Source organism: Gavialis gangeticus, unplaced genomic scaffold, assembly GCF_001723915.1.
Source record: "Gavialis gangeticus isolate Ggan-Ray unplaced genomic scaffold, GavGan_comp1, whole genome shotgun sequence".
Taxonomy (NCBI): domain Eukaryota; kingdom Metazoa; phylum Chordata; order Crocodylia; family Gavialidae; genus Gavialis; species Gavialis gangeticus.
The window spans coordinates 166457288-166466626 of NW_017729032.1; the positions used below are offsets into that span (position 1 = coordinate 166457288).

At 36.3% G+C, this 9339-nt stretch overlaps 1 long non-coding RNA gene across 1 annotated transcript in view; it reads right to left on the reverse strand.

Annotated features, from left to right (window-relative positions):
* LOC109302389 overlaps nucleotides 1-8680 on the reverse strand; it is a 25680-nt gene extending 17000 nt beyond the window's left edge. The window contains exons 1-2 of the long non-coding RNA XR_002098735.1: nucleotides 8670-8680; nucleotides 7382-7397 (exon numbers count right to left, since the gene is read on the reverse strand). This is a non-coding gene — a long non-coding RNA (uncharacterized LOC109302389). The remainder of the gene's footprint in view (nucleotides 1-7381; nucleotides 7398-8669) is intronic.
* Between the last annotated feature and the right edge of the window lie 659 nt (nucleotides 8681-9339).

Consider the following 9339-nt stretch of genomic DNA (forward strand, 5'->3'; position numbering starts at 1 on the left):
CCCCACCGTTTGATCCCTCTCCCCACAGCCCTCTTGTATCTTGACCCAGAGCACATCAGCTTGCCCCTGTGACCCCATTTTGCTGAGGATGTGTATTGTTCCTTGACATAGAGCGCCACAACCCCACCTTTCCTTCCTTCTCCATCCCACCTGTAAAGCTTATAGCCCCTAATGCTAACTGCCCAGTCGTGGGATGAATCCCACCAAGTTTCTGTAAGCCCTATTATGTCTGGGTCTGAACTGGCTATTCCTGGGGTGAGTTCCTCCTGTTTATTCCCAATACTAAGAGCATTGGTATATAGGCATTTAAGGCCTTGCCTAGCTGCATGTGCCACCCCCCGATTTATTCAGTCATCCTTTTATAATAAGAAGACACTTCAGTTTTCTGTCCTTTTCAATGTTTTTCATGTATTTTTTTCAGAGTGGTAATACAGTGCCAACTTCAGAGACCTTTTTTGTAGTCTGGTTTCCAACTTTCCCAGCTTGGGCTGGATTCAGCCTTGCCTTATGATGAGCCTTGGGTTCTTATAAAAGAAAATCTGCCCTGATGATTTTTTAGTGGGGTTTTTTTCAGAGGATTAAGAGCCATGGAATGACCCCAGACTATTCTTCACTATCAACAGCCACTCAAAGCCAGAAACAAAGGTGGTTTTACCCAGAGAACTTGCATATCTAGGCACCTAATGTTAGACAGCCAGGCTATGACTAATTGCCCAGGTGGCTAAACTTGCCAAAGGCCCTAAATGGCAGCCCCACCCAAGCTGATGAACCAGCTGACCACTGTTATGGCCTCCTGATTGCCTATTAGGGATAGCAATCTCCCCATGTAAGACCACCTATGGCAGCAGACTACAGGTCAATGAACAGTTCTTCTGCACGTTTGCTCAGGTAAGCTCCCTGGATCTGTTGGCTCTTGATTTTCTGACTTCTGACCCTGCTTGGCTCTGTTTTTGGACTCTGGTAGTTTGGAAATTTCCCTTAGCTTTGGTAACTTGATCTCTGATTCCCAAGTCCTGATTTAGCTTGTAATTGGACTCTGCCCCTGGATTTTCTCGTCGTATTCCATGATTTGGTCTCTGACATGACTTGGACTCTCTCTAATACTCTGACTTGGCCTGTGACTGGACTCTGCTCCTTTCATTCCCCCTTGGTTTGGATACCTTTGAACTCTGCTTCTGGCTCCTGCCCTCTCCTAGTGGTCTAACCACTAAGCAAGGCTGCGTATGACCCAATCCTTACATCTATGGGAAGTGCTAATTCATGACATGTACTGATCAGAGCTCCTATTCCTAGCCACAAGTTAAATGTAGCTCTCCTCCAATAATAACCTCATAGAAGGGCAAAAGTAGCAACTTCCTTTTCTTCTATTAAACCCCCTTTCTCCGGGGGTCAACAACCATATTTACAGAATGTAAATATTTTCTCATAATCATGCCCTGTTAAACAGAAGCATAGAAGGGCACCTGGGGCAGCCATGATGCATGGGTCAGTTCAGGCTATTTCTGTGACAATTGCAGTAGCATGATCAGCCACTGCTATGGCAGGGACTAGTTTTGCAAACCCCAACAACCATAGCACCTGAACAAGCTGCCCTGGCCACCCCCTACTCCATTCTCCCTCTTTCCCCTCAACCACCTTAATTATGCTGATAATGTTAGATCCAATATCTAGTTTGCAGTTTCTGGACCTAAGTCCCCAAAAGCTTTTGCCATGTATGTCATTTAGGTGACCAAAACATATGTTTTAATATAGCACAGATTGATTTTTTTGGGGAATGTAAGATACTTTGTTAGAAGGCAGCTTCTTCTGAGAGAATCAGATTCTAGTGAGCATTCCTCTAAAATAAATATTATCTCTTAGAAATAAGTATTTACAAAGGTAAAGAATGGAGTCCTATGAGCCATCAATAGAAAATTTCCTCCCACACAAGCTTAAATAGAGAGCCGAATGTCAAGGATGAGTTATTAAGTTTACAGAAGCAGTATCAACCCTCAGAATAAAGAAAATTTGCTGTGATTGTGGGGTTGGGGCATATAGGAATTATACTTCTTTGACACTTGAGTCTGCTCTAAGATCATTTCAAACTACATGTTTATCACAGTGTAGATTTCCAAACAGACATGAGAACTAATCGTTCACCAATAAGAACCCTGCATGCAAGTAAATCATGATATCCAATCAAAATCTTAAAAGCTTCATTAGTCAAATAATATGTAAACAGCATACTCCTCGTAGACAAGACTCATTATGAGACTCCCTTACAGCTCGGAATAATTAAAATTTTCAGTTCAAAAGTTCAGTTTTCTGAACATGTCAATTCAGCTCCTGTCTGCAGAAGCATGAGCTGTACCACAAACATTGTAAATAAGAAAACACTACAAACTGCAATGGTTTTTGCTATGTTCTTGAACATGAGCAATAAAATGATTGCATTTTTCATGGCGCACATGGCACTTTTTGTAATGAATTCAGATAGATGACTAAATTAACAGAATTGAGTTGTAGACATAGTTCTCATGAAGCAGGAAAGTTAGCAAGGATTCTGAGAATGTTAATGTCCACGAGGCAGAAACTCACAATTAGTAGGCCTACAAGATATATATAAAAAATACGCCTACAAGATGCATATGAAATGTCAACTGTCATTATGATTGTCAGGTTTTAAGATTGATATGTCTAAGACCTATACAGAATGAGATAGCAGTGGAAACGTTCATGAATAAGTCTTCAGCAGTAAAAATGAATGTTGATTTGCCTATATCCAGATCATCCTTTTGTGTGTTTTTGTGAACATTTGAACATTGATGATATTTTAAAAACTATTTCAAAAAGTAAATTTTAGCTGAAAGGTACCTCTAAGTGTTTTTTTCAAATGATATTTACAAATACATAACCAATTAAAAACAATGCAGATTTGGAAACCATGAATTCCTGTCCCAGAAATGTAACTTGAAGCACAAGACTTAACTAATTAGTCTTCACAAATTTAACATTTCAGGTAGGAAAAAAATGATTGAATGAATTAATGAATTATAGATCAAAGAATAGTCTCTGAAAAAAATTATGACTGATTACAAATAAAAACATTTTGCATTTTTCCAACAGAAAAGCTCAAGATGGAAAAGGATAAAGCTGATCATAGCTCCCTCCCCATCCCCCATGTATCTAATAATAAATAGTAAAAAATATAAAATCCCTAAATTCTAAAACAGTGTAACGGAATTCATTTAGATATACGAAACAGAAAAAATACCTAAAGGTAGGGTTAGAATTATTTAGAAACAAAATATAAAATAAAACAGTACTGATTGTCATTCCTTATTTATATGCTCCTTTTACAAATTGCCAGGAAGGAAAATATTCCATATCTTATATCCATCTAAAGTTTTGCCATCACTTACTAAGAATACTCCTTCAATTCAATCTGTCTAGCCACTATTTCATTAAAGTGATATTTAATGACATAATAATGATAGGCACACTGAAATATAATTTCTCTAAAGCATTCCAAAGACAGTTCAGTCATTTTCTTATTCACTTTGATGTTTGCCTTGATGGCTGCAACTTGATTGTGCTTCATTAAGCAGCCTGATCTTGTTATTAGATGACAAAGAATCCTTTCTAAAATCTCCTTATCCACTTCTCTGCCTAGTCTTTAGTTCTATCTACAAAAAAGTTGGGGCTGAGTAGGATGGAAGAGAAGTTATTTGACTTATGTAGCCAAAAGGATTTTTGTCCATCTCCATTGCATTTCCCTTAAATGAGAGGATGAATTACTGGCCTATTTCCAGGAGTTAATGGAGTATGTGTGTGTTTCAGAAGGTTGTAAAAGAATTTTCTGTTCTATCCATGTGAGCACTGAAGAACTGTGGTCTTGATATGGGAGGAATCTTTTTTTGTTGTTTGCTTGTATATTGCTCATTTCCATCAAATTCAATAGAAATTCTTAGACAATATTCTGTCCGCATACACTAGTTCTGACATACAACTCATGCTCTTGGTATTGTTTCTCCCCTTTTGGTTTCCTTTCTGAGTCATTTGCTATCGACACTCTGAAAATGGTTTTTAATGCCTGCTCTTTCCTTTTTCCAGACATACACGATTTACTCTCCTATACACAACCACCTCTGGAAATCTTAACAATAATAACAATGACTATCATAAATATAAGATGGGGTCCAAACCCTTAGATTTAACTGAAAAATATCCCAGCACCAAGGGGTAATCGTAATCCTGAATAAAAAGTCTGCCATTGATTTTAATAGAGGTATGAGTTCGCCCATATTGTTGAGTAAAACATTGCCAGTGATTTCAATGGTTACTGGATTGGAGCAATGGCTAGAAGTGAAGGATAAAGGTAGATTATTGGAAACTAATAGGCAATCTATTAAAATATCCTTTCTGTAGAAGCCTTGTAGAGTCTTCATATAAAGCTTGCAATGTCTTATTTAATAATATTTTATTGTAGCCGAGGGGAAAAAAGGTAGACATCATTCTTCATATAGGTCTGAGAAGTGATGAATATAAAAATAATAAAATATAGAACGTGATAATGTCACCACATTTGACTTCTCTTGCATGAAAAGGTCAGTCAGAGAATTTTGTAATATTCAAATGAAATCCCAAGACACACAGGGTGCATAATTCAACAGTACTTGGTTATAATAAAAGGTTGCTGGTTCAAAGTTAGGAAACTGATCTTTGCCTTTTGACATAATGTGTGCATTTAATCATAAGAAGTGTTCATATTATGAGGTCTTTTCTTAACCTCAATTCTTTGTCTACTGGAAATCTAAGGCTAAATTCAGAGAAAGCAAAGATATATTTTTCAAACATTATAGAAAAAATCTTAATCCTGCTTTGTGAAATATAAAATGAGGCTGTTGTAAAAAAGGAAATTTAAGATTTTGTAAAAAGAATTATTGATTTTTTTCTAAAATATTGAATGATTCAGAAATGTAGTAAATGACCCTTACCAGAAACTGAAATTTTGAATCTATGAAGCATACAAAGGTTGGCCCTAGTAATTCCTCACATACCTCTCAGTCCTGTTTGGAAAAACAGAATTGTCTCCTGATTCCACTAAATTTAACAGTAAACTCACAATGATTTCAATGTGACTTCACTCTTAAATAGTTCAATTTCTAGAGTCTAGATTCTCAAATATTTTAGGTACCCAACTCCAAGTGAAATCTACTGAGTTAGATACCTAACTAAATTTGATGAGCTGGACCTAAATTTACTGCAACCTTTTAGTAGACAAAGACAATTGTAATTTCCAGTGTCTTTATGATAGAGCTATCTCTTTACTGGGGTGAATTTCTACATTTGCATAAAAATGGTATATTGGGTTCCCTGTTTTCAAAGGGACTGCTTGACATCATATGAACTGGTGATTAGGAAATCAAATGCTTATTTTATGTGATGAAAGGCTGTAGTTTCATCAATTGTTTTAACTGTATTTGGAGGTCCAAATTAAAGTTTTAGACCTTTACTTTGAGACCCCATATTGGGAAACTTGATATTTCCATATGTAGATCATGCTGGAACTCAAAATGAATTGTTGAACTGGCTGTCTGGAAATATTAAATCTGTAGTCATCATTAAAAGAACTGGAAATATTTTAAACATCTACACAGAAAGGAAACCTCTTACTTTGTGTTTACTTCTCTTTAAACAAATTATATTTTCTTCTTTTAAAACATTGAATATTTTCAACAGCTATCATTGGGGATTGTGTGTTTTGTCTATAGATTCCTGTAACAAACTCGAATTTTGTTAGATTTAAAAAAAACAACAACAAATCCAACACACCAAATTTGAGATGTGTGCACTTCCCTTATTTTAACAATTTAAAATACTTAAAATAATCACATACTTTCTGTGTGAGGCAGGATGAGTAAAATTAACTTGCCCACTGCAATCACTACAGATTATTTTAAAACTCTTATGAGACCCAAACACAGCAGGGCTTAAGGGTTACAAGGCACATCTACAGGTGCTATTAATGCTATAAAGGCTTACTGTGCAGGAAAATACTGCACAGTAAGCCTTCTCTGGGAGCACGTCTACATGTGCCCCTGTTGGACTGCTCCTACCCTTCTCTGGCCTCCTGCAACAACCAGGGGGAGCTCCAGACTCCCTGAGGTGCTGATTCAGGGGCTGGCATGGAGCATAGGGGCCAATGCTGATGCTCATGGGGCCACAAGAGCTGTACCCACTTCAGTGGCAGCTATCTCCTATCCCCATGAACACTGGGACTGGGACTGGGACTGGGACTGAGACTGGTCCTGATGTGCACAGGGCTGGGAAACAGTTGATGTTGCAGAGCTCTTCTGGCCCCGTGCACGTGGGACAAGCCCCATGTCCAGCAGGGCTTCCCCCACAGCTGTGGGCTGGCCGAGAGCTGACTCACTTCTCTATTTACAGGTAGTAGCTAATTGTAGAGTAGACTAACTTATTGCACAGTAAATGGTGTGTACATGTAGATGGTGACATGTTACTGTGCAGTAGATTAGTCTACTGCACAGTAAAGCATCTCATGTAGACATGCCCACAGTGAATATATTTATAACTTTAATAACTCAAAGACCATATAAAGGGGAAGAGGTTGGAGTGAGCCAAACGAAACAGTCCACAATGTCTGTGAAATGATGATAGGCCTGTAACCATAAACAGAGAGAAAGAAATATAAATTTTAATAGGTACAATCTGTTCCTTCATTCTAGAGAAAGACTTAGCTACATTGAAAAGCATCTGCAAAGGTACTTATGATGTGTAGAACTTTATACATACTTTCTACCCTTTGTAAATATATAATATGGCTTTGTTTTGAAGGAGTCTGATGTGGCCAGCAATTCCTAATGGACAACACTGGATGGTGGCAGGCTATTCCATTACAAGAAACATAGAAAGATCTGCAAGAGACAAATTTGGTAATACAATGAGCTTCTTAGTTACCTGAAAGTCAAAAGTTTACATGCAGAAAATGCTAAGAAGGAAAAATCAGTAAGAAATTATAGGAAGGTAACCATGCACATCACCTAGGGACAAAATCACCAATAAAAAACTAACTTGAAAGCATCACACCTAGAACAATTATGAAACTTTTTTGATGGTAAGAATTAGAAAATAAGAGAGAAGTATTATCAGAAAAAAATGCCCAATCTAAGCTACCCACCGCTCAGCAAAATAATAACTTTGCAAATAATCAAAAGATATTCCATCCTTACATCCTGTCCATTGTTCAATTAAAATTATTATATATTTTCTTCTCTAATAGAAAGGTACCATATTAGAGGAGATTTTTTTTTAACTGAGCGCTAATTAATAATGACTAAAAACTAAATTTCACTAGCTTTCTGGCAGAAAAGGAATTCACTATTTGAATCAGAATGCTGTACCGTAATGTTATATATGCAAAAACGATCCTTGTCACTGGTCACAACAAAGTCTATATTAGTGATCATACTGGTACTCTTTGACAAGTGCATGTCATCATTAGATTTCTTTGTGTCAATAGAATGACAAAACTAGAAGCCCCTTAGTGAGCATCCCAGGTTTAAGAGTTTGGAGAAGTAAATTAGTATAATTCCTAACAGCTTTGAAAACATTTTATCATAGTAGTAAACTGTGACATATCAAAAGACAGAATTTATGAATATAAGAGTTGATCTAGACTTATACCACCAATAATAATGCAAAGGTTAATGTGGTTGGAAAGGTTAAACCAGACATTAAAAAATGGAATGTAGAGGTATCTTACAGAATTCATTTTCTGCGGAAAAGACTATGTCAGAAGGGTTTCTATCAGATTGAAAAAAGGGACATGGATTTCATTTCCCTTTCCCACATTATAAAAATCAGAATCAATTGCATTAAAATCAATAGAGTTACAGGCAAAGGAATCAGGGTCAAGATATTTAAATATTCAAATGAAGTGGCACAGCAGAGGGAGAGGCCATTCAGTAATGAGGACAGTGAATACTTTAGCCAAAGTATCAGCTCTAACTGATAGACACTGCAAAAAAATAAGCAATATTGCTTTTCATATTTACTATTTACATAACACTTATTTTCTTATATTTTCTTTTGTAATAAATTTTACCTGCATATCAGGATAATTACCTTGTATACTAGAACCTGAAAACTGAAGTCAGTTTACCCCTGTAACACAATTTTCACCCTAGCATTCATTAAACTTTCAAGCCATGACATATGTATCATGGAAGTTGTCCATCAGCCTTATGCTAGCCCTCTTGACAGTGAATGCCTTTCTTCCTGAGTGATGTGTATCAGAAACGGTTGCTGTGCTGATTATATGTCCTCATCAGCAACTTCTGATAAGCTTACAGGATGTAATTTGCAGGATATATACAGTTGATACTGAAGGCCATCCCATATAGTCATCCTTTAAAAATAATGTTAGGGCTGTCTAAAAACAGACACTAAAAGTACAGTGGGGGCTGATTCCTGACAGCATGGCTACAGATAAAGACATCCAAACAATAGTGGTATACACATGGATCTTTTTTGATGAAAGTAAAATATTAGGCACCTTAAAGTCAAGAGTTTGAATTCTGCTTCTATGCCAATTACAAACTATTGAAAAATTTAGAAACAACATGTATTGGTACCAATTTATTTAATAAGTTGGTACCAATACCAACTGTGTTTGTATAAAAGTTGCAAAAAGGAATAATTTGAAAAATTAGAACCTTAACACATTCAGTTTCCATACTCTCCACCTTTTTCCTTATTTAAAGTAAATTGTTTATACTATTCTACCTACATTAATTCCCTCTTAAAAATAATGAAGTCATACTGTAGTCATACTCTAAAACACTTAGTTATCATTCAGTGTATCAAAGTATGTGTATAATTATGTATACAGAGCAACCAGAATATTTTCTAATATTCTTTATGTATTTAAGATCATAAGATACACTGACTTTCCTCAGCTTGTTCTGTATGCCATGATGATGATGTAATACAGACGGGGTTTGTAAATGATTATCCCGCTCATAAACACGTCATGCTGTGATGTCCAAAGGTGTGGCATGGGCCTCTTCCATATTTTCACTGCAAAACATTTCCCTTTTTTAGGGATGGGGAGATATATTTTTGCTTTTTATTCCAATATACCTATGATTCAAAAATCAGTAATTCTCAATTATTCTCCTTTTTCAATTATGATCATCTATGAGACTTAAAACCATACAAAATACAGAAACAGGCTGTTAGACTTTGTTAATAGAGAGAATAGAAATTAGGATAAGTGTTCTTGGCACTCCAAGCAATTACAATTTTGAACATTAGGAAACTTAAATATGAGTAAAA